The sequence below is a fragment of the Lethenteron reissneri genome, unplaced genomic scaffold (genome assembly GCF_015708825.2).
Source record: "Lethenteron reissneri isolate LAM-NWPU_2019-01 unplaced genomic scaffold, ASM1570882v1 scaffold_1108, whole genome shotgun sequence".
NCBI lineage: Eukaryota > Metazoa > Chordata > Hyperoartia > Petromyzontiformes > Petromyzontidae > Lethenteron > Lethenteron reissneri.
The window spans coordinates 1-20921 of record NW_026890792.1 but is presented as its reverse complement, the minus strand read 5'-3'; the positions used below and the strand labels follow the sequence as shown (position 1 = coordinate 20921).

Below are 20921 nucleotides of genomic sequence, written 5' to 3'. Positions count from 1 at the left end.
CGGGCATTTCCACTCTTGTGACGGCAGTTGCCGCTAACGCCATTGTGACCCCTTTTACGCCACTACACATACAAGGGATGGAGAGCAGTGAGTGATCGGGTAGGTGAGTGAGTATTCAGGTGGGTGAGTGAGTGAGTGGGTGAGTGAGTGAGTGTTCAGGTGGGTGAGTGAGTGGGTGAGTGGGTGAGTGAGTGAGTGAGTGTTCGGGTGGGTGGGTGAGTGAGTGAACAACTATCATCAATTCCACTTCCACAATCATCACAACCACCGCCCACCACCACCGCCACCGCCATCACCATGACCATCAACACCTTTCAAAAGACAAAGATCCCCCAATAGCCTTAATAAACTGTAGGGGCAAGTGCTGTTAGCGAGCACCAACGAAGGCCGGCACGGCACACGAGGGGCTGGGTGCCTAACGCCATGCCCGGCCTCCTGTCTCCCCAGTGGCGATGTTTACACATCGCACCAGCTACCTATTTGAGGCTGAGCCGACCGAGGAGAGGCCCAGGACCGGTTCAGATAATCGTCACTGGTGTTATCTATAAGTGGGAATTAAACTCGGGTCGCCGGGTTCGTAGCGCAGCGAACTAACCGCTGACACTACCGCTCCCCACCATCACCACCATCACATCTCTATCCTGACCAACACCACCACCGCCCCCCCCTATCTTAACGACTATCGCCACCTCTACCACACCACCACGACCTACACCATCACCACCACCGCACCTCATCACCACGACCTACACCATCACCACGACCTACACCATCACCACCACCTACACCATCACCACGACCTACACCATCACCACCACCTACACATCACCACCACCGTACCCCACCACCACGACCTACACCATCACCACCACCGCAACTCATCACCACCTCCTACACCATCACCACCACCTACACAATCACCACGACCTACACCATCACCACCACCTACACCATCACCACGACCTACACCATCACCACCACCTACACCATCACCACGACCTACACCATCACCACGACCTACACCATCACCACCACCACCTACACCATCACCACCGCACCTCACCACCACGACCTACACCATCATCACCACCACCGCACCCCACCCATCACACGCCGCACCTCATCACCACGACCTACACCATCACCACGACCTACACCACCACCGCCTACACCATCACCACCACCACGGCACCTCACCCATCACACTCCGCACCTCATCGTGGCGACGACGTCGCACAGGAACTTGAGGCCCTCGTGCCAGTTGGCGCGGCTGCTGCTGCTGCTGGCGGCGGCCCTGAGGGCGTCGGCCAGGCCAGCGGCGAGCAGGCCCGCCAGCCAGGGCCGCCACCCCTGGTCGGAGTCGAGCGCGTCCGCGCGTCCACTCGAGGTAGGAGGCCACCAGGGGCCACCACGGCCCGCCGCCGCCGCCGCCGCCGCCACGGGGCACGGGGGGCGGGGCCGCAACCAACGAGCCGAGCTCCGAGCAGAGGCGAGACGGCACGGAGAGCAGCGCAGGGGCCACCGCGGCGGAGTCACAGCGCAGGTGGCACAGCGAGAAGAGGCCTGGGGAGGGAGGGGAGAGGTGAGGAGGGGAGAGGTGAGGAGGGGAGGGAGGGGAGAGGTGAGGAGGGGAGAGGTGAGGAGGGGAGGGAGGGGAGAGGTGAGGTGAGGTGAGGGGGGGAGGGGTGAGGAGGGGAGAGGTAGGATGGGAGGGGTGAGGAGGGAGAGGTGAGGAGGGGCGAGGAGGGGTGAGGATGGGAGGGGTGAGGATGGGAGGTGAGGAGGGGTGAGGTGAGGAGGGGCGAGGAGGGGAGGGGTGAGGATGGGAGGGGTGAGGAGAGGAGGGGTGAGGAGAGGAGGGGTGAGGATAGGAGGGGCGAGGAGGGGAGGGGTGAGGAGGGGTGAGAGGTGGATGAGTGAGTGAGTAGGTGAACAGGTGGGTGGGTGAGAAAATAGGTGAGTGAGAGGGTGAGTGAGTAAATGCGAGAATGAGTGAGTCGGTGAGTGAGTGGGTGGGTGAGTGGGTGGGTGAGTGGGTGGGTGAGTGGGTGAGTGAGTGGGTGAGTGGGTGGGTGAGTGGGTGGGTGAGTGAGCCATGTGAGCGAGTTGGTGGGCGAGTGGGAGTTGGGAGATGAGGAGCCGAGAGGGACGGTGAGTGAGTGGGCGGATAGCGAAAGCGATTGAGTGCAGGGAGAGTCAGTGAGTGATGGCCGTGTTAAAGCGGGCGCCACGGTGGCAAGATGTTAACTACCTCGCCTGCTAAACAGGAGGTCGTGGGTTCAATCCCGACCCTGACGCCTGCTGCTGTATATTTGGAGTTTGCGTGTCTCTCTCTCATCATCACGATGGCTAGGAGATGTTTACTACCTCGCCTGGTCTACAGGAGGTCGTGGGTTCAATCCCGACCCTGACGCCTGCTGTATATTTGGAGTTTGCGTGTCTCTCTCTCTCATCATCAACACGGTGGCTAGGAGATGTTAACTACCTCGCCTGGTCTGCAGGAGGTCGTGGATTCGATCCCGACCCTGACGCCTGCTGCTGTATATTTGGAGTTTGCGTGTCTCTCTCATCAGCATCACGGTGGCTAGGAGATGTTAAACACCTCGCCTGGTATACAGGAGGTCGTGGGTTCGATCCCGACCCTGACGCCTGCTGCTGTATATTTGGAATTTGTGTCTCTCTCTCTCATCATCAACACGGTGGCTAGGAGATGTTAACTACCTCGCCTGGTGTACAGGAGGTCGTGGGTTCGATCCCGACCCTGACGCCTGCTGCTGTATATTTGGAGTTTGCGTGTCTCTCTCTCATCATCATCACAGTGACTAGGAGATGTTAACTACCTCGCCTGGTATACAGGAGGTCGTGGGTTCGATCCCGACCCTGACGCCTGCTGCTGTATATTTGGAGTTTGCGTGTCTCTCTCTCTCCCCGTGGTCGCGTGGATTTTTCTCCGGGTCCTCCGGTTTTTCCCCTCCACATTCACAATCGACGTCAAGCGTCGATTCTGTATTTGGCCGCTAGGAATTTCCACACGGTGATAAGGCACTTAAATTTCGATTTAAAGCTTTCGTGACTGCAGGGATTCATCTTCTTGGTTCTTTCGGTAAAGTCATCACGTAGAAGGGAAGTAATAAAATAATAAAAATAAAACATAATAAAATAATTCTCACGACGTTTCGGCCACAACGCAAGCAGCCGTCCTCAAGTGAAGAAACAGGTCTGTCAGGAAGACAGCGTCTGAATGACACACCCCAGGCTTGGAGCGTCTATTTAAGCTAGGTTGGAGCGGGAAGGTGCGCCTTGACAAAAGAATTTGCATATCAATAGGAATTTAGCATATTTATGGGAAATGCAGATATGGGATTCGTACTACTTGTGAAGTGCGTAGGAGGTGGGAAGGGGGTTTAAAGTCATTATGCCCGTGCATTATGCGGGATTAGCAGAATCAAAGGGAGGGGGTAGGAGTAGCATTAATGAAGTGAAGGAATGTTAATAGTATGTAGCTGCAGAAACCGACCGTGTAGTTACTCTAGATTTGAATCTTTCGTGACTGCAAGGATTCATATTCTTAGGTTTTTTCGGTAAAGTCACGTAGGTAAAACATTAAAATTAATAAAAGTAAAATAAAATAAAAATCACGACGTTTCGGAGGCAACACAAGCTTCCGTCTTCAGGTGGAACCGTCACAGCCACGACTGCTGTATCACGCCGGGTCGGGGACCAAGTCAAGGACTTTATGAGTAACTACACATATTCGACTGCTGTATCAAGTAAATGATACAGCTGTCGTGGCTGTGACGGTTCCACCTGAAGACGGAAGCTTGTGTTGCCTCCGAAACGTCGTGATTTTTATCTTTATTTTATTTTACTTTTATTAATTTTAATGTTTTACCTACGTGACTTTACCGAAAAAACCTAGGAATATGTGTAGTTACTCATCAAGTCCTTGACTTGGTCCCCGACACGGTGTGTCGGACACGGCAAATCGCGCGCCCACTCACCTCTCCACACGGCGAGACGCACGGCCATCGAGTCCGCATTCACAAGGTCGAGCAGCTCCAACATCCGTGACGTCACTTCCTGCAACTGAGGATAAAACCGTGACCAAACAAAAATTAAAGGAATCCACCCATCGGATGGAGAGTCATTTGAACGCGCTGTTACACGCAAGCTCACGGGATGTTATTTGACATGAAACGAGGGGTGTGTGGGGTGAGACAAAAACTGCGTTCAAACCATCACACACCTGCCAAACCACAAAGTCTGCGGGTCGCAGAGACGCTCACCCACACAGGGAACGAAGCCTGCTCGCCCGCTCACCCACTCACCCGCTCACCCGCTCACCCACTCACCCGCTCACCCACTCACCCGCTCACCCGCTCACCCACACAGTGACCGAACCCCGCTCACCCACTCAGTCGCTCACCCGCTCACCCACACAGTGACCGCTCACCCGCTCACCCGCTCACCCGCTCACCCGCTCACCCGCTCACCCGCTCACCTGCTCACCCGCTCACCCACTCACCAAGTCACTTACTCGGACACCACAGGTCACATCACTTCTCTTTCTGCTCCACTTTGGAAATCCTTCCTTTCCCCCGCACATCGTCTGTTTTCCCAAGCACTTATTGCCTTCTTTGATGAGTAAATTAAATAAATTTAAACTCGTCAACTCGTATGATACAACTGTGATAGTGCCGTCTGTTGCTGGACGCTTAAAGTTTTTTGAGCTGTGCAAAGTAAAAAGAAAGGAAATATTACACTATGAGACCTCTCCTTTACCAGTGGCAAAATATAGTAATAGGTTTTTACCCTTTCAACTGGTACAAAAACTGACACCTTTATACAAGGCATCATGTTTGCAATAACCACAACACAAGCAGTTAAAATGCAAACAAAAAGAAACAACTCTGATGATGATAATGATATGCACTGTCCTTGAAGTTGATTGGTCCACACCCGAGACAGCTTTCTTAGAGCCTAGTCTCCATTGGTGTTGGACCAGATGACGCCAAAAGGCACACAACTCAAACATGATGCCTTGTATAAAGGTGTCAGTCTTTGTACCAGTTGAAAGGGTAAAAAACTATTACTAAAATATTACAATTAGAAAAAAAATTCTGTAAAAAATAAATTATTATAAAAAATATATGTATATATCTTCTTGGTTCTTTCGGTAAAGTCACGTAGAAGGGAAGTAATAAAATAATAAACATAAAACATAATAATATGTTTTTTATTATTATAAAAATAAAACATAATAATATGTTTTTTATTATTTTATTACTTCCCTTCTACGTGACTTTACCGAAAGAACCAATAAGATCAATCCCTGCAGTCACGAAAGCTTTAAATCGAAAAATATATACAATTAAAAAATTAACCCGTAAAAACAAAGTTTTTCACTATAAATCCTTTATATGCGTGGCGGCTATAGTCCTCTCGTCCTCTGGCTTGAGATGGCTGCCACCTATGGGTCAGATGATTGCCTGCCACCATTAAGCAATTGCTAATTAAATATAATTTTTTTTGTTCCTAAAAAGTGTAAAATTTTGCAAAATTTTTTTCACGAAAATTAATTGTCACGCACAACGAGTCCGTGTGGAAAATGTCAGCTCGATTGGATCACGGGAAGTGGGTTAAAAAACGACCGAAAGATTTGCACGGTCGTAAGCGCGCAAGCAGCAAGCAAGTGAACTAAATATAAAAGATTTTAAAAAACGACCGAAAGATTTGCACGGTCGTAAGCGCGCAAGCAAGCAAGCAAGTGAACTAAATATAAAAGATTTTAAAAAACGACCGAAAGATTTGCACGGTCGTAAGCGCGCAAGCAAGCAAGCAAGCGAACTTAATATAAAGGATTTAAAAATGAAAACGCGCAAGCATCGCCCCCTTCCATCGCTGCGTAAAAACCCGAGCTCACGTCCGACTCTGCCGCCCCTTCCTCCGCCGCCTGCGACGTCTCTCTCCGCTCCGCTACGGCCACCGCGATGGACAGGAAGAGGCGCACAAAGTTGTGGATGCCGGCCTCGCCGAGGTCCTGCATGCGCCGCTTGTGGAATTTGGAGTAAATTCTGTGTCGGGAGGGAGGTGAGGTGAGGGAGGTGAGGGAGGTGATGGAAGGAGGTGAGGTGAGGGAGGTGATGGAGGGAGGTGAGGTGAGGGAGGTGAGGTGAGGGAGGTGAGGAAGGTGAGGATGGTAGGTGAGGGAGGGAGGGTGGTAGGGGAGGGAGGTGAGGGAGGGAGGTAGGTGAGGGTGGTTGAGGTGAGGGAGGTGATGGAGGGAGGGAGGGAGGGAGGTGAGGGAGGGAGGGGAGAGAGGTAGGTGAGGGGTGGTGAGGTGAGGGAGGTTGATGGAGGGAGGTGAGGAAGGTGAGGGAGGGAGGGTGGTAGGTGAGGGAGGGAGGGAGGTGATGGAGGGTGGTAGGTGAGGGAGGTGAGGGGAGGGAGGGGAGGGAGGGAGGTGAGGGAGGGAGAGAGGTAGGTGAGGGTGGTGAGGTGAGGGAGGGTGATGGAGGGAGGTGAGGAAGGTGAGGTGAGGGAGGGTGGTAGGTGAGGGAGGTGAGGGAGGGAGGTGAGGAAGGTGAGGGAGGGAGGGTGGTAGGTGAGGGAGGTGAGGGAGGGAGGTGAGGAAGGTGAGGGAGGGAGGGTGGTAGGTGAGGGAGGTGAGGTGAGGGAGGTGATGGAGGGAGGTGAGGAAGGTGAGGGAGGGAGGGTGGTAGGTGAGGGAGGTGAGGGAGGGAGGTGAGGAAGGTGAGGGAGGGAGGGTGGTAGGTGAGGGAGGTGAGGGAGGGAGGTGAGGAAGGTGCGGGAGGGAGGGTGGTAGGTGAGGGAGGTGAGGGAGGGAGGTGAGGAAGGTGAGGGAGGGAGGGTGGTAGGTGAGGGAGGGAGGGAGGTGATGGAGGGTGGTAGGTGAGGGAGGTGAGGGAGGGAGGGAGGGAGGTGAGGGAGGGAGAGAGGTAGGTGAGGGTGGTGAGGTGAGGGAGGTGATGGAGGGAGGTGAGGAAGGTGAGGGAGGGAGGGTGGTAGGTGAGGGAGGGAGGGAGGTGATGGAGGGTGGTAGGTGAGGGAGGTGAGGGAGGGAGGGAGGGAGGGAGGTGAGGGAGGGAGAGAGGTAGGTGAGGGTGGTGAGGTGAGGGAGGTGATGGAGAGAGGTGAGGAAGGTGAGGGAGGGAGGGTGGTAGGTGAGGGAGGGAGGGAGGTGATGGAGGGGTAGGTGAGGGAGGTGAGGGAGGGAGGGAGGGAGGTGAGGGAGGGGAGAGGTAGGTGAGGGTGGTGAGGTGAGGGAGGTGATGGAGGGAGGTGAGGAAGGTGAGGGAGGGAGGGGGTGGTAGGTGAGGGAGGGAGGGAGGTGATGGAGGGTGGTAGGTGAGGGAGGGAGGGAGGGAGGTGAGGGAGGGAGAGAGGTAGGTGAGGGTGGTGAGGTGAGGGAGGTGATGGAGGGAGGTGAGGAAGGTGAGGGAGGGGTGGTGGGTGAGGGAGGGAGGTAGGTGAGGGAGGTGAGGGAGGGAGGGTGGTAGGTGAGGGAGGTGAGGGAGGGAGGTGAGGAAGGTGAGGGAGGGTGGTAGGTGAGAGGGGGAGAGAGGTAGGTGAGGGTGGTGAGGTGAGGGAGGTGATGGAGGGAGGTGAGGAAGGTGAGGGAGGGAGGGTGGTAGGTGAGGGAGGTGAGGAAGGTGAGGGAGGGAGGGTGGTAGGTGAGGGAGGTGAGGGAGGGAGGTGAGGAAGGTGAGGGAGGGAGGGTGGTAGGTGAGGGAGGTGAGGTGAGGGAGGTGATGGAGGGAGGTGAGGAAGGTGAGGGAGGGAGGGTGGTAGGTGAGGGAGGTGAGGGAGGGAGGTGAGGAAGGTGAGGGAGGGAGGGTGGTAGGTGAGGGAGGTGAGGGAGGGAGGGAGGGTGAGGAAGGTGAGGGAGGGAGGGTGGTAGGTGAGGGAGGTGAGGGAGGGAGGTGAGGAAGGTGAGGGAGGGAGGGTGGTAGGTGAGGGAGGGAGGGAGGTGATGGAGGGTGGTAGGTGAGGGAGGTGGGAGGGAGGGAGGGAGGGAGGTGAGGGAGGGAGAGAGGTAGGTGAGGGTGGTGAGGTGAGGGAGGTGATGGAGGGAGGTGAGGAAGGTGAGGGAGGGAGGGTGGTAGGTGAGGGAGGGAGGAGGTGATGGAGGGTGGTAGGTGAGGGAGGTGAGGGAGGGAGGGAGGGAGGGAGGTGAGGGAGGGAGAGAGGTAGGTGAGGGTGGTGAGGTGAGGGAGGTGATGGAGAGAGGTGAGGAAGGTGAGGGAGGGAGGGTGGTAGGTGAGGGAGGGAGGGAGGTGATGGAGGGTGGTAGGTGAGGGAGGTGAGGGAGGGAGGGAGGGAGGTGAGGAGGGAGAGAGGTAGGTGAGGGGTGGTGAGGTGAGGGAGGTGATGGAGGGAGGTGAGGAAGGTGAGGGAGGGAGGGTGGTAGGTGAGGGAGGGAGGGAGGTGATGGAGGGTGGTAGGTGAGGGAGGGAGGGAGGGAGGTGAGGGAGGGAGAGAGGTAGGTGAGGGTGGTGAGGTGAGGGAGGTGATGGAGGGAGGTTGAGGAAGGTGAGGGAGGGAGGGTGGTAGGTGAGGGAGGGAGGTAGGTGAGGGAGGTGAGGGAGGGAGGGTGGTAGGTGAGGGAGGTGAGGGAGGGAGGTGAGGAAGGTGAGGGAGGGTGGTAGGTGAGAGGGGGAGGGTTGGTAGGTGAAGGAGGGAGGGAGTAAGGGAGAGTGGTAGGTAATGTGAGGGAGGGAGGGTGGTAGGGAGGGAGGTAGGTGAGGGTGGTAGGTGAGGGAGGGAGTGAGGGAGGGAGGTGAGGGTGGCAGGTGATGTGAGGGTGGTAGGGTAGGTAGGGGAGAGAGGGTGGTAGGTGAGGTAGGAGGGAAAGGGGGGAGAGAAAGGGAGTAGCCGGGAGGGCGTGGGCACATTAAGCAAACAAAAAAAACGACATGATGAACGAAGCAAAGTGCCGAAATGATCGAGCATCTTTCTCGTCTGATCGTTAAAAAAGGAGGGAGGCGGACAGTGAGTTGAATTGAGAGGGCACTGTGTGGCTCACTCACTCACCCACACACCCACAGACATCTACTCACTCATAATACATATTTTTTGGGTTCGATCGCGTAAATATCAATGTGTCGTTAAAACCTCCACCACCGACACAGCCAATAGTGAGGTTTGTCACGTACACAGAACGTGTCGAATTAGTTACTAGTTCGACACAAAGTGTGTCTTGGCTGTGTCGGGTGATGGCGGTTTGAACCGACACATTTACTATTGACGTGTTAAATCCACTCACCCATTCACCCTCTCATTAACCCACTCACCAATACATTCACTCATTCAGGCTCCCAGCCAGGGCAATCCACTCACCGGCTCACGCAAAGTTTCACTCGCTTACCCAACCACTAACTAATCCACCCACCCATACATCCACTCACTCAGTCAACCAATCAGTCTCCTAGCCAGACACCAAATCCCTCATTCGCTTATCACTTATCACTCTACTACAGAGACAGTCACTCGCTCATTCACTTCATCACTCATTCATTCATTCACCCATCCACTCACTCATCAATCTCCCACCCAAACATACACTCGAATACCCCGCTCACTCATTCACATACCCACAACCGAGTGGAACTAATAGGGACCATGGGTGAAACTCATTTTCCACTCACGCAACTTGCAAACCTTTGTGGATTATTGCCTATAAAACTGGTCAACACACTTTTTCTGGCATTAAGGTATTCCAACGACTTTTAAGGTAATTTTGGGGTGCTGATTCCAAATCTGGCATCAGTTTTTTGTCTATTACATCAGGTTTTTGAGATATTAATATTGCATTTTCAATAAAAACCTGCAGAAGAAAAATCTTAAATAAATGTGGATATCTACATAAAATGATATTATAAACACACTATCCTAAAAATACAGCACCATATTTTAACACTAAAGCAGTCACTGACTCGCAAACAACTTGCAATCATAAGTGACAGAGTTAATTTCGGGAAAAATCAATGAAAATGAGGTATGCCGATAGCATAAAAATGAGATGTGATAGAGCAAATCTGAGGTCAGATTTGGAATCAGCACCCTGAATAGTCTAGAACAGCTGCAAAAGTCCAGGCCAGAATGTTTTGTTGTTGGTTGACCAGTAAAGTCACGACGAGAAGGGAAATAATAAAATAATAAAAATAAAACATAATAAAATACAATTCTCACGACGTTTCGGCCACAACGCAAGCAGCCGTCCTCAGGTGTTGATATGCAAATTCCTTTGTCAAGGCGCTCTCCTCCTCTAACCCAGCTTAAATATACGCTGCCAAGCTTGGTGGTGTTCATTCAGACGCTGTCTTTCCGACAGACCTGTTCTTCACCTGAGGACGGCTGCTTGCGTTGTGGCCGAAACGTCGTGAATTATTTATGTTTTATTTTATTATTTTATATTTCCCTTCTACGTGACTTTACCGAAAGAAACCAAGAAGATGTTTTTGTGTTGTTGTTGACCAGTGAAATGCGCTTATGCTCCCTCTTACCTGCCCTTGATCTGGGCCCACGATCGCACACCGGGTCTCCCGCATCGACCAATCAGGTACCCAGAAAGATATGGCCACGAACAGTTGAAAGCTGCTCCCGCGATTGGATAGAATTGGCCACGGTGGGCAGGGCTTAGCGGGCAGCACGCCCGGACGTCGGCCAATAGGAGCGCAGGAGAGGTGGCGGCGTTTGACCAATCCCTGCAGGCCGAGCCTTGGCACGTTGAAGAGATCGTTCTGTGCGAGAGGACCATCAGCCACGATCGATCCACTGCTGGATGAAGACTTGAGCCGAAAAACTCAAGAGATTAACGGCTTATAGCATTACTCACAGAGGTACAGATTAAGGACTCAAAAACCTACGATGTCAGAACATGGGGATGGCTCACCGTCTGACACAGCCCTTTTAAAAGCCCTAAAGTAAAATAAGTATAACCCGTAAAAACAAGTTTTTCACTATAAATCCTTTATATTGCGTGGCGGCTAGAGTCCTCTCGTCCTCTGGCTTGAGATGGCTGCCACCTATGGGTCAGATGATTGCATTGCACCATTAAGCAATTGGTAATTAAATATAATATTTTTGTCCTAAAAGTTGTAAAATTTTGGAAGAAAAAATTTCGCGAACATTAATTGTCACGCACAACGAGTCTGTGTGCAAAATGTCAACTCGATTGGATCACGGGAAGTGGGTTAAAAAACGACCGAAAGATTTGCACGGTCCTAAGCAAGCAAGCAAACTTAATATAAAGGATTTAAAAAAGAAGACATAATCCCAAGAACTCGAGATTACCGGCTTATAGCCCTGACAGTCTTTATGACCCTCCAAAGAGAGAAAGACAGAGATAAGGAGAGAGACACGGACCCATGACTCAAACCAGGTACTCAACACATTCCTCCTGCGGAGGGAGCTGGTAGGAACGTCGGGTTGCTCGGTCAATGGCCTGCAGGGTCAACGGCGGCGTGGTGTATTCCGCAAAAAATGCCCGACTGTGAGGGCGGGCACAAGCCGGCGTGAGTAGGTTTAAACGTTGAGTTTTATAAGGGCACCGCGGGGTGAGCAGCCCCTCCCCACCCCCAGCCCCCCACCCTCCCACCCCCACCACCCAGCCCTACCCTCCCCACCCCAAGCCCCTCCCCACCCAGCCCATCCCCACCCAGCCCCTCCCCCACCCCAGCCCCTCCCCACCCAGCCCCTCCCCACCCCTCCCCACCCAGCCCCTCCCCACCCAGCCCCTCCTGCACGACGAACGGACGGACACAATAATCCCCTGTGGGCTGGTGTAACCAGGAGGTTCCTACCAGTAACAGCTCCTGGTTTATAGCCCTGACACGGCATTCACTGCCGCAACATCAAACTTGATGTGGAGCTTTCGCGACTGCAGGAACTACTCTTTGGTTGTTTTGGTAAAGTCACGTAGAAAGAGAAAATAATGAATCGAACAATTATTTAAATGTATTACTTCATAAAAGAAAGAAAAAAAATCAAATAATTATTAAATTTAGCATTTTATAATAAATTAAATAATGTTTACTGTTTTTTTTCCCTTTATACGTGACTTTAATAATTATTTAAATTTATTATTCTAGAATAGAAAGAGGAAAAAATTACATTTAGAATTTTATAACAAATTAAATATTTTTTTACTTTCTACGCGACTTTAAAATAATTATTTAACTCATTATTTTCTCTTCCTACGTGACTTACTGAAAGACCCAAAGAGTGTTGCAACATCCTCCAATAGCCAGAATCGAAATATGCATCTGTCCTGGAGAGATCCGATGGAGGTACAACGCTCTCTTTCACAGATGTCCAGCAGGGGCAGTAGAGAAACACACCAAGGCAGAGGTCGCAACCGGGTACCCGATACCCGTACCCTACCCGATACCCGGCTACCCGTTTCGACCCTGGTGCGGCCGGGTACGGGTAGGCCGTGAGTCACTGGTGAGTCACCGTTTGTCACTCATTTCCCAACGTCTTGTCTCTTCTCACAATTCAAGTTCCTAGTATCAACCCACCCGCGCCTGCAACATGGCTTCATCCCAGAGGTCGCAATCAGGTACCCAATACCCGTACCCTACCCGTACCCGGCCGGCTGGGTACGGGTAGGGTACGGGTACGGCCGGGTACGGGTACCCGTTTGCGACCCTGGTGCGGCCGGGTACGGGAAGAAATCAAAACCCGTTTGCGGACCTCTGCACCGAGGTTGTGCAGGAGTCGAACACAGGCTATGTGGAGTTACCAGCTCTCTCCATGGTCATGATACAGGTAGGAACAACCGTTCCACACTGCACACCAGGGATTATTTGTCTGTCTGGCTGTCGTGCATAGCAACGCCCTCGAGTTGTATTTCATAGAGCGCTTCGGGCGGGCTCAGCACCACGTGACGCGCCGCCCCACGCGGTTTGCGCCGCGTGACACGGATCGCAGGAATGCGCCGTCCAACAAGTTCATACCTGCCCCACTCCGAAGGAACGCGTTGAACCAGAGGTCGCAACCGGGTACCCGATACCCGTACCCTACCGATACCCAGCTACCCGTTGGTAGTGTTGGTTCTCACCGCCTGGCTGCTGCTGACTTCCCATGTGTCTGGGGTCCCTCGGAGAATACGACGCTGTAAAGATACAGCTTCTACCCCTGCTGCTGCTGCTGCTGCTGTTGCTGATGGTACGGGAAGCCGTTTGCGACCCTGGTGCGGCAGGGTAGGGGTACGGGTAGGCCGTGAGTCACTGGTGAGTAACCGTTTGTCACTCATTTCGGGTAGGGTACGGGTAGGACGGGTACCCGTACCCGGGTACCCGTACCCAGCCGGGTACGGGTACCCGTTTGCGACCCTGGTGCGGCCGGGTACGGGTAAGGAATCAAAACCCGTTTGCGACCTCTGGTTGAACCCCTTAAGAGGCATATTTCGACGACCTGGGACTCAAACAACAGCCCCCCCCCTCCCCGCACGTCCGCAAGAGGCGACCGGCCTGCGCTTGCTTACCAGCCGCTTGCTGTAGAACTCCCACAGGAAGGCGACTGCAGCCACGCTCGGCTCCCACAGGTCGCACAGGGAGAGCGTGTGGGTCAGGGTTGGCGCGGAGACGCTTCCTCTCTCTGGCAGTGCTAGCGAGAGTCGACGGCACACCACCAACAAACATCACCACCACCAGCACCAACCACCACCACTATCATCACTACCGTCATCACCACCATCACCATCATCATCACCACCAACCAACACCACCGTCACCGTCACCGTCGTCACCATCACCATCATCGCCACCACCATCACCATCACCACCACCATCACCACCACCATCACCACCATCACCACCATCACCAACATTTGTGGTAGTGTTTGGTTTCTCACCGCCTGGCTGCTGCTGCCCTTCCCACGTATCTGGGGTCCCTCGGAGAATACGACGCTGTAAAGATACAGCTTCTACTCTTGCTGCTGCTGATGCTGATGCTGCTGATGGTGATGCTGATGATGCTGCTGATGATGCTGCTGATGCTGCTGCTGATGGCGATGAGGTGTACATGACGAAGATAAAAATAACTACATTAAATCACGACGTTTCGGAGGCAACACAAGCTTCCGTCATCAGGTGGGACAACTACAGCAAAAAACTGAATTACTGTCCCACTACAATAATTCTGTATTTTTTTTTTGCTGTGGTTGTCCCACCTGATGATGGAAGCTTGTGTTGCCTCCGAAACGTCGTGATTTAATGTAGTTATTTTTATTTTCTACCTAGGTGACTTTACCGAAAGAACCAAAGAGTATGGATCCTTGCTGTCACGAAAACTTTAATCTAGAATGACGAAGATGTTGATACTCCTGGTGAATGATGATGATGGCGGTAATGATGCAGCTGATATTGATGCAGCCGATGATACTAACGATGAAAATATGCCAGTGATTATAATTATGAAAATGCTGCTGCTGATAGTGATGCCACTAGTTAAGAGCAGAGGATACCGATGATGATGATGATGATGCACTCATACCTGTGAATCGAAACACTTCCTCAGGAATTCCTCCATCAACGGCCAATTACTCTGAAACTGGATTCACAACACGGATAAGCACACGACGTGAGTGAGTGGGTGGATGAGTGAGTGAATGAGTGAGTAGGTGGTTGAGTGAGTGAATAGGCGAGTGAGTGAATGGTGGGTGGGGTGGATGAGTGAGAAATGAGTGAGTAGGTGGTTGAGTGAGTGGATAGGCGAGTGAGTGGGGTGGATGAGTGAGAAAATTAGTGAGTAGGTGGTGTGAGTGGGTAGTCAGGTGGGCTGGCGAATGAACGAAAGTGTGGGTGAATGAGTGAGTGAATGAGTGAGTAGGTGGTTGAGTGAGTGAATAGGCGAGTGAGTGAGTGGGTAGTCAGGTGGGCTGGCGAATGAACGAAAGTGTGGGTGAATGAGTGAGTGAATGAGTGAGTAGGTGGTTGAGTGAGTGAATAGGCGAGTGAGTGAATGGGTAGTCAGGTGGGCTGGTGAATGAACGAAAGTGTGGGTGAATGAGTGAGTGAATGAGTGAGTAGGTGGTTGAGTGAGTGAATAGGCGAGTGAGTGAATGGGTAGTCAGGTGGGCTGGTGAATGAACGAAAGTGTGGGTGAATGAGTGAGTGAATGAGTGAGTAGGTGGTTGAGTGAGTGAATAGGCGAGTGAGTGAGTGGGTAGTCAGGTGGGCTGGTGAATGAACGAAAGTGTGGGTGAATGAGTGAGTGAATGAGTGAGTGAATGAGTCATCTCAGTCATCTCGGTCATCTCGGTCAGTCGACCCGTGGAACCTGGGTCTGCCCCGTGACCTCCTGCCAGCGGGCGTTCGACACTTCACGTGGCCTTAAGGTGCACTTGGCCTGGCACAAGCGCCGTGGTGACGTCACCGCCACTAAGTGGCGAATGGCGGTTGTTGTTGTTGTTGTTGTTAATGGGTAAGTTGTGGGGGAGCGTTAGTGCAGCAGTTTGCACGCTACTAACCCGGCGACCTGAGTTCGATTCCCACTCACGGCCAACACTAGTGACGATCATCTGAACCGGTCTGGGCCTCCCTAGGTCAACTCAGCCTCACAATGAGTACTTAGTGCAGTGTGTAAACGTTGCCATTAAGGAGATAAAGGCGGCGGGGTCGTGGTGTTGGCCACCCACCCCCTCGTGTGCCGTGCCAGCCTTCATAGGTGCTACTCCGCTAACAGTCTGTTTAAAGGCTCTATGAGGGATCTTTTGTCTGTCTTTGAATGGTGTGAGTAGGTGAGTGAGTGAGTGTGTGTGCATATGAATATGTGAAGATCTAACCTCCAGTCGCATCGCTAACCAACCCGGACACAGCCCAAAAATCCATAGCACCGAACGTGACCCGAAAACCAACCCCTAATCCTATCCCTAACCACGACCTCCACCGCAACCACCAACCCCGCCACCAGAACTGATGTAAACGCTAACCCTTAACACCAGCCCGAGCAGTTCCATTACCCCGACTCTAACCTCGACCCCAACCCATAACTCCTTGCCTACCCACCCCCGCCCCACCTTCCTCTCCCTCACCATCTCCTCTCCTCCGCCACTGGTCTCCGTTTCCCCCCCCCTTCACCCCTTTGCCCCTCTCCCTCACCCTCACCGTCTCCTCCTCCCCTCCCCGCGTCGTCTTCGCCACCCCAAGTGACGCCACGTGAGCCAGCAGCCAAACACCCACGGCGAGGGGATCCCTCGTCCCCTCAATCCCTCCACCCATTCCTCCCCTTCCTCCACCACCACCATCGCCACCACCACGCCCCACCGCCTCTCCTCCCTCCATGTGTCGCGTGTCCGATGTGCGAGAGAGAACCGGCCCAGAATGGCTGCGGGGTGCTGCAACAACGCGTTCGATTTGATCAGAGAACATCGCTAACAACTCATTGAATTATACGAATAATTTGTTTTTAACTTCACCAGGTTAAGCCCACTGAGCAGCGTAGCTCTTTTTGCCATTACATCGGCTCCAATGCTCGCGATTGCACTTGTCTATGATGGGGTCTCCAAACAATGGCAGAGAGACAGACAGACTGGTCTCTGATGGGGTTTCTAAGACAATGACAGACAGACCAGTCTCTGATGGGGTTTCTAAGACAATGACAGACTAATCTATGATGAGTTTCAAGACAATGGCAGACGGACAGGCCGGTGTCTGATGGAGTCTCTACACAGTGACAGACAGAACAATCTCTGATGGAGTTTCTAAAGACTGACAGACAGACTAATCTCTGATGGAGTCTCTACACAGTGACAGACAGACAGACCAGTCTCTGATAGGGTTTCTAAGACAACGACAGACACACAGACAGACTTGTCTCTGATGGAGTCTCTAGACAGCGACAGACAAGGGGGAGGGGGGTTAAAGGTGCAGCCTCGCAACCACGCGCTCACGCGACCGCCAGCGGTAGGACCCACGCATGCAGGGAGCTCTGCGGTGAGCCGTTCCCTCACCTGGGTGAGAAAAGTTTTGGTCGATGGTCGAGGAACATGAGCACCATTGTCCACATCTCTCGCACGCAGCCACACGGAAACGGGTCCTGGGTGACCTCTTCGAATGGAGTTAGCTGTGGAACAAGTATAACCCGTAAAAACAAAGTTTTTCACTATAAATCCTTTATATGCGTGGCGGCTAGAGTCCTCTCGTCCTCTGGCTTGAGATGGCTGCCACCTATGGGTCAGATGATTGTCTGCCACCATTAAGCAATTGGTAATTAAATATAATATTTTTGTCATAAAAAGTGTAAAATTTAGGAAAAAAATTTCACGAACATTAATTGCCACGCACAACGAGTCTGTGTGCAAAATGTCAGCTCGATTGGATCACGGGAAGTGGGTTAAAAAACGACCGAAAGATTTGCACGGTCCTAAGCAAGCAAGCAAGCAAGCGAACTTAATATAAAGGATTTAAAAAACAACAGGAGATGAGAATACATACACACGGACCGGTTTCTCTGATGGGAGTCTCCAGACAATGCAAAAAATAATACTTAAGGACATAAGCGAGAGAGAGATACGTACCTTGTTGTGTTTATTAACGGCAACTTGAACGAGGTCGGTCATTAACGAGCGAACCAGGTCGTCAATAAACGAGCTCGGTGTTTCACAGTCAAATCTATATGGCTGGAAACCTATTGTGAAACACACACACACACACAAACACGCACACGCACGCACACACACACTATATAATTGGACCAACAAACACAAAGATCCCCATATTCTTAGGTTTTTCGGTAAAGTCACGTAGGTAAAACATTAAAATTAATAAAAGTAAAATATAACAAAAAATAAAATCACGACGTTTCGGAGGCAACACAAGCTTCCGTCTTCAGGTGGAACCGTCACAGCCACGACTTTACCGAAAAAACCTAAGAATATGAATCCTTGCAGTCACGAAAGCTTCAAATCTACAAAGATCCCCCCCACATATCCATACACAGTCGGGTCAAGTGCTGTTAACCGAGCGCGCGTTTAATTAAGGCCGGCAAGGCGCACGAGTGGATCTGTGTGGCTAGCACCACGCCAGGCTGCCTTTGTCTCTCCCCAGCGCTGATCATGTACGCACTCTGCCAAGCAGCCATGGAACGCGGAGTCCACCTAGGGGAGCCCAGGACCCCGTTCGGATGATCGTCACCGATGTTGGCCGTGAGCGGGAATCGAACTCGGGTGGGCAGGTTTGTAACGCAGCGTAGCGCTAAACCCGGGACCACTGCTCCCCCGCAAAAAACAAAGATCCCCGTGTAGCCTCGTGGAGCAAGTGCTGTTAGCGAGCACCTATCAAGGCTGCCCATGGCACACGAGGGGGTGGGGTGGCCAATAACAGTAGTGATATGTACACACCACACTCGGTACTCATTTGAGGCCGAGTCGACCTAGGAGAGGCTCAGAACCGGTTGAGATAATCGTCACCGGCGTTGGCTGTGAGCGGGAATCGAACTCTGGTCGCCAGGTTCGTAGCCCAGTGCACTAACCACGACACTACCGCTCCCCACGTACTGTTGAAGGACTGTGACACGGCCATTAAGAACCCCTATCAGAGACGCCCAGACTAAAGACTCGAACCCAGATCCTGACCCTTAGCATTACCGGCTCAGTGTCTCTGACACGGCCATCATGAACCCCGTGAGAGCGACGCGCAGACTCAAGACTCGAGCCTATGATTTCAGCGGTGCTGAGATGTTAACTACCTTGCCTGGTATACAGGAGGTCGTGGGTTCGATCCCGACCCTGACACCTGCTGCTGTATATTTGGAGTTTGCGTGTCTCTCTCTCTCTCATCATCCTCACGGTGGCTAGGAGATGTTAACTACCTCGACTGGTGTGCAGGAGGTCGTGGGTTCGATTCCGACCCTGACGCCTGCTGCTGTATATTTGGAGTTTGCGTGTCTCTCTCTCATCATCATCACGGTGGCTAGGAGATGTTAACTACCTCGCCTGGTATGCAGGAGGTCGTGGGTTCGATTCCGACCCTGACGCCTGCTGCTGTATATTTGGAGTTTGCGTGTCTCTCTCTCTCATCACCATCACGGTGGCTAGGAGATGTTAACTACCTCGCCTGGTATGGAGGAGGTCGTGGGCTCGATCCCAACCTGACGCCTGCTGCTGTATTTGGAGTTTGCATGTCTCTCTCTCTCTCATCATCATCACGGTGGCTAGATGTTGACTACTTCGCTTGGTGTGCAGGAGATCGTGGGTTCGATTCCGACCCTGACGCCTGCTGCTGTATATTTGGAGTTTGCATCTCTCTCTCATCATCACGGTGGCTAGGAGATGTTAACTACCTCGCCTGGTGTACAGGAGGTCGTGGGTTCTACCCCGACCTGATGCCTGCTCTGTATATTTGGAGTTTGCGTGTCTCTCTCCCTGCGCTCACGTGGATTTGTCTCTGGGTCCTCCGGTTTTTCCCTCCACATTTATGATCAACGTGCGCTTAAAAGCGTGCCATCAATTGTGGCCAGGTCGCTTCTGGAAAAAAAAGTCTATAGAGCTCAGTGGGCCTCGCCTGGTAACATAAATAAAATTGTTTAAATACTTTAGTTATACATCTCCCCGACGACGAGGCCGTTGCGAATTATTTGCGTTTCAAGAAATGTAAACTCGTTCGATTGAAGCGCTGATTTTTATTTATTTCGCGAGCACTGTCGAGGGACAATGCGTGAGTGCGAACGAAATGAATTTCAAAGTATCCCGTCAGTTTGAACGTACAGTTAGAAAACTCCTCCCTTTAAAACTTCAGATTTTCTTGAGGGAGCCGTAGTGTTTATGGGTCCCAGATCGCCGCAATTACCGGCGAGCTTAATTAAATGCCCTTTTAACTCTCTTCTCCGAGACACGTGTGTGTGTGTCTGAGAGCGAGTGGGGGTGGGGGGGGTGGACTGTTGAGTGGACGGTTACAGTTGTGAGGTTTAAAGTACCAGTTTGTATTTGAGGTGCAAAGTGGAAGAGGTGATTGGGGATAGTTAAGGGTGGGAATTGTGAATACAGAGCAAATGCTAATGGTTCATAATAGCTCTGTCAAAGGCACTCAGAGCCAGCAGTGCTAAGGACATGAGTTTGAGACTGGGTCAAGGTTTGTATCTCACATGGGGTTCATAATAATGGGCATGTTGAAAACACTGCATCAGCGCTGCTTATAATCCTAGGTTTGAGCCAAGAGTCTCGGTCTATATGTGTACATCTCTCTCTCTCGCTCTCATTCAGAGTGTTCATAAGACATTCACATCCTCACGGCACGGTTGACTACGTGCGGTGCGAAATCAGTTATACAGCGAGGGAAAAAAAGTATTTGATCCCCTGCTGATTTTGTACGTTTGCCCACTGACAAAGAAATTATCAGTCTATAATTTTAATGGTAGGTTTATTTGAACAGTGAGAGACAGAACAACAACAACAAAATCCATAAAAACGCATGTCAAAAATGTTATAAATTGATTTGCATTTTAATGAGGGAAATAAGTATTTGACCCCCTCTCAATCAGAAAGATTTCTGGCTCCCTGTACATACATACAACCGCGTACACACTCACAGACACACACACACATGTTCGGTCACACATACGCTCTTACAAAAGACAAAGATCCCCCATATAGCTTGAAGAGACGGTTGGGGCAAGTGCTGTTAGTGCGCACCTATGAAGGCAGGCACGGGACTGCTTCAGTGGCGATGTTTACACACCGCTTGAGGCTGAGTCGACCTAGGGGAGGCCCAGGATCGGTTAAGATATTCACCACTGTTCAGATAATCGTCACTGGTGTTGACTGTGAGCGGGAATCGAACTCGGGTCGCCGGGTTCGTAGCGCAGCCGCGCTAACCGCTACATCAGCACTCACCACAGACACTCTTATAAACACACACACACACTCGATCTCGCACACGCACAGTCAATTCACCTGT

At 52.0% G+C, this 20921-nt stretch overlaps 1 pseudogene; it reads right to left on the bottom strand.

Moving 5' to 3' along the window:
- Window positions 1-1213: 1213 nt before the first annotated feature.
- On the bottom strand, window positions 1214-18548 carry LOC133361486 (protein MMS22-like; annotated as a pseudogene).
- Window positions 18549-20921: the final 2373 nt, after the last annotated feature.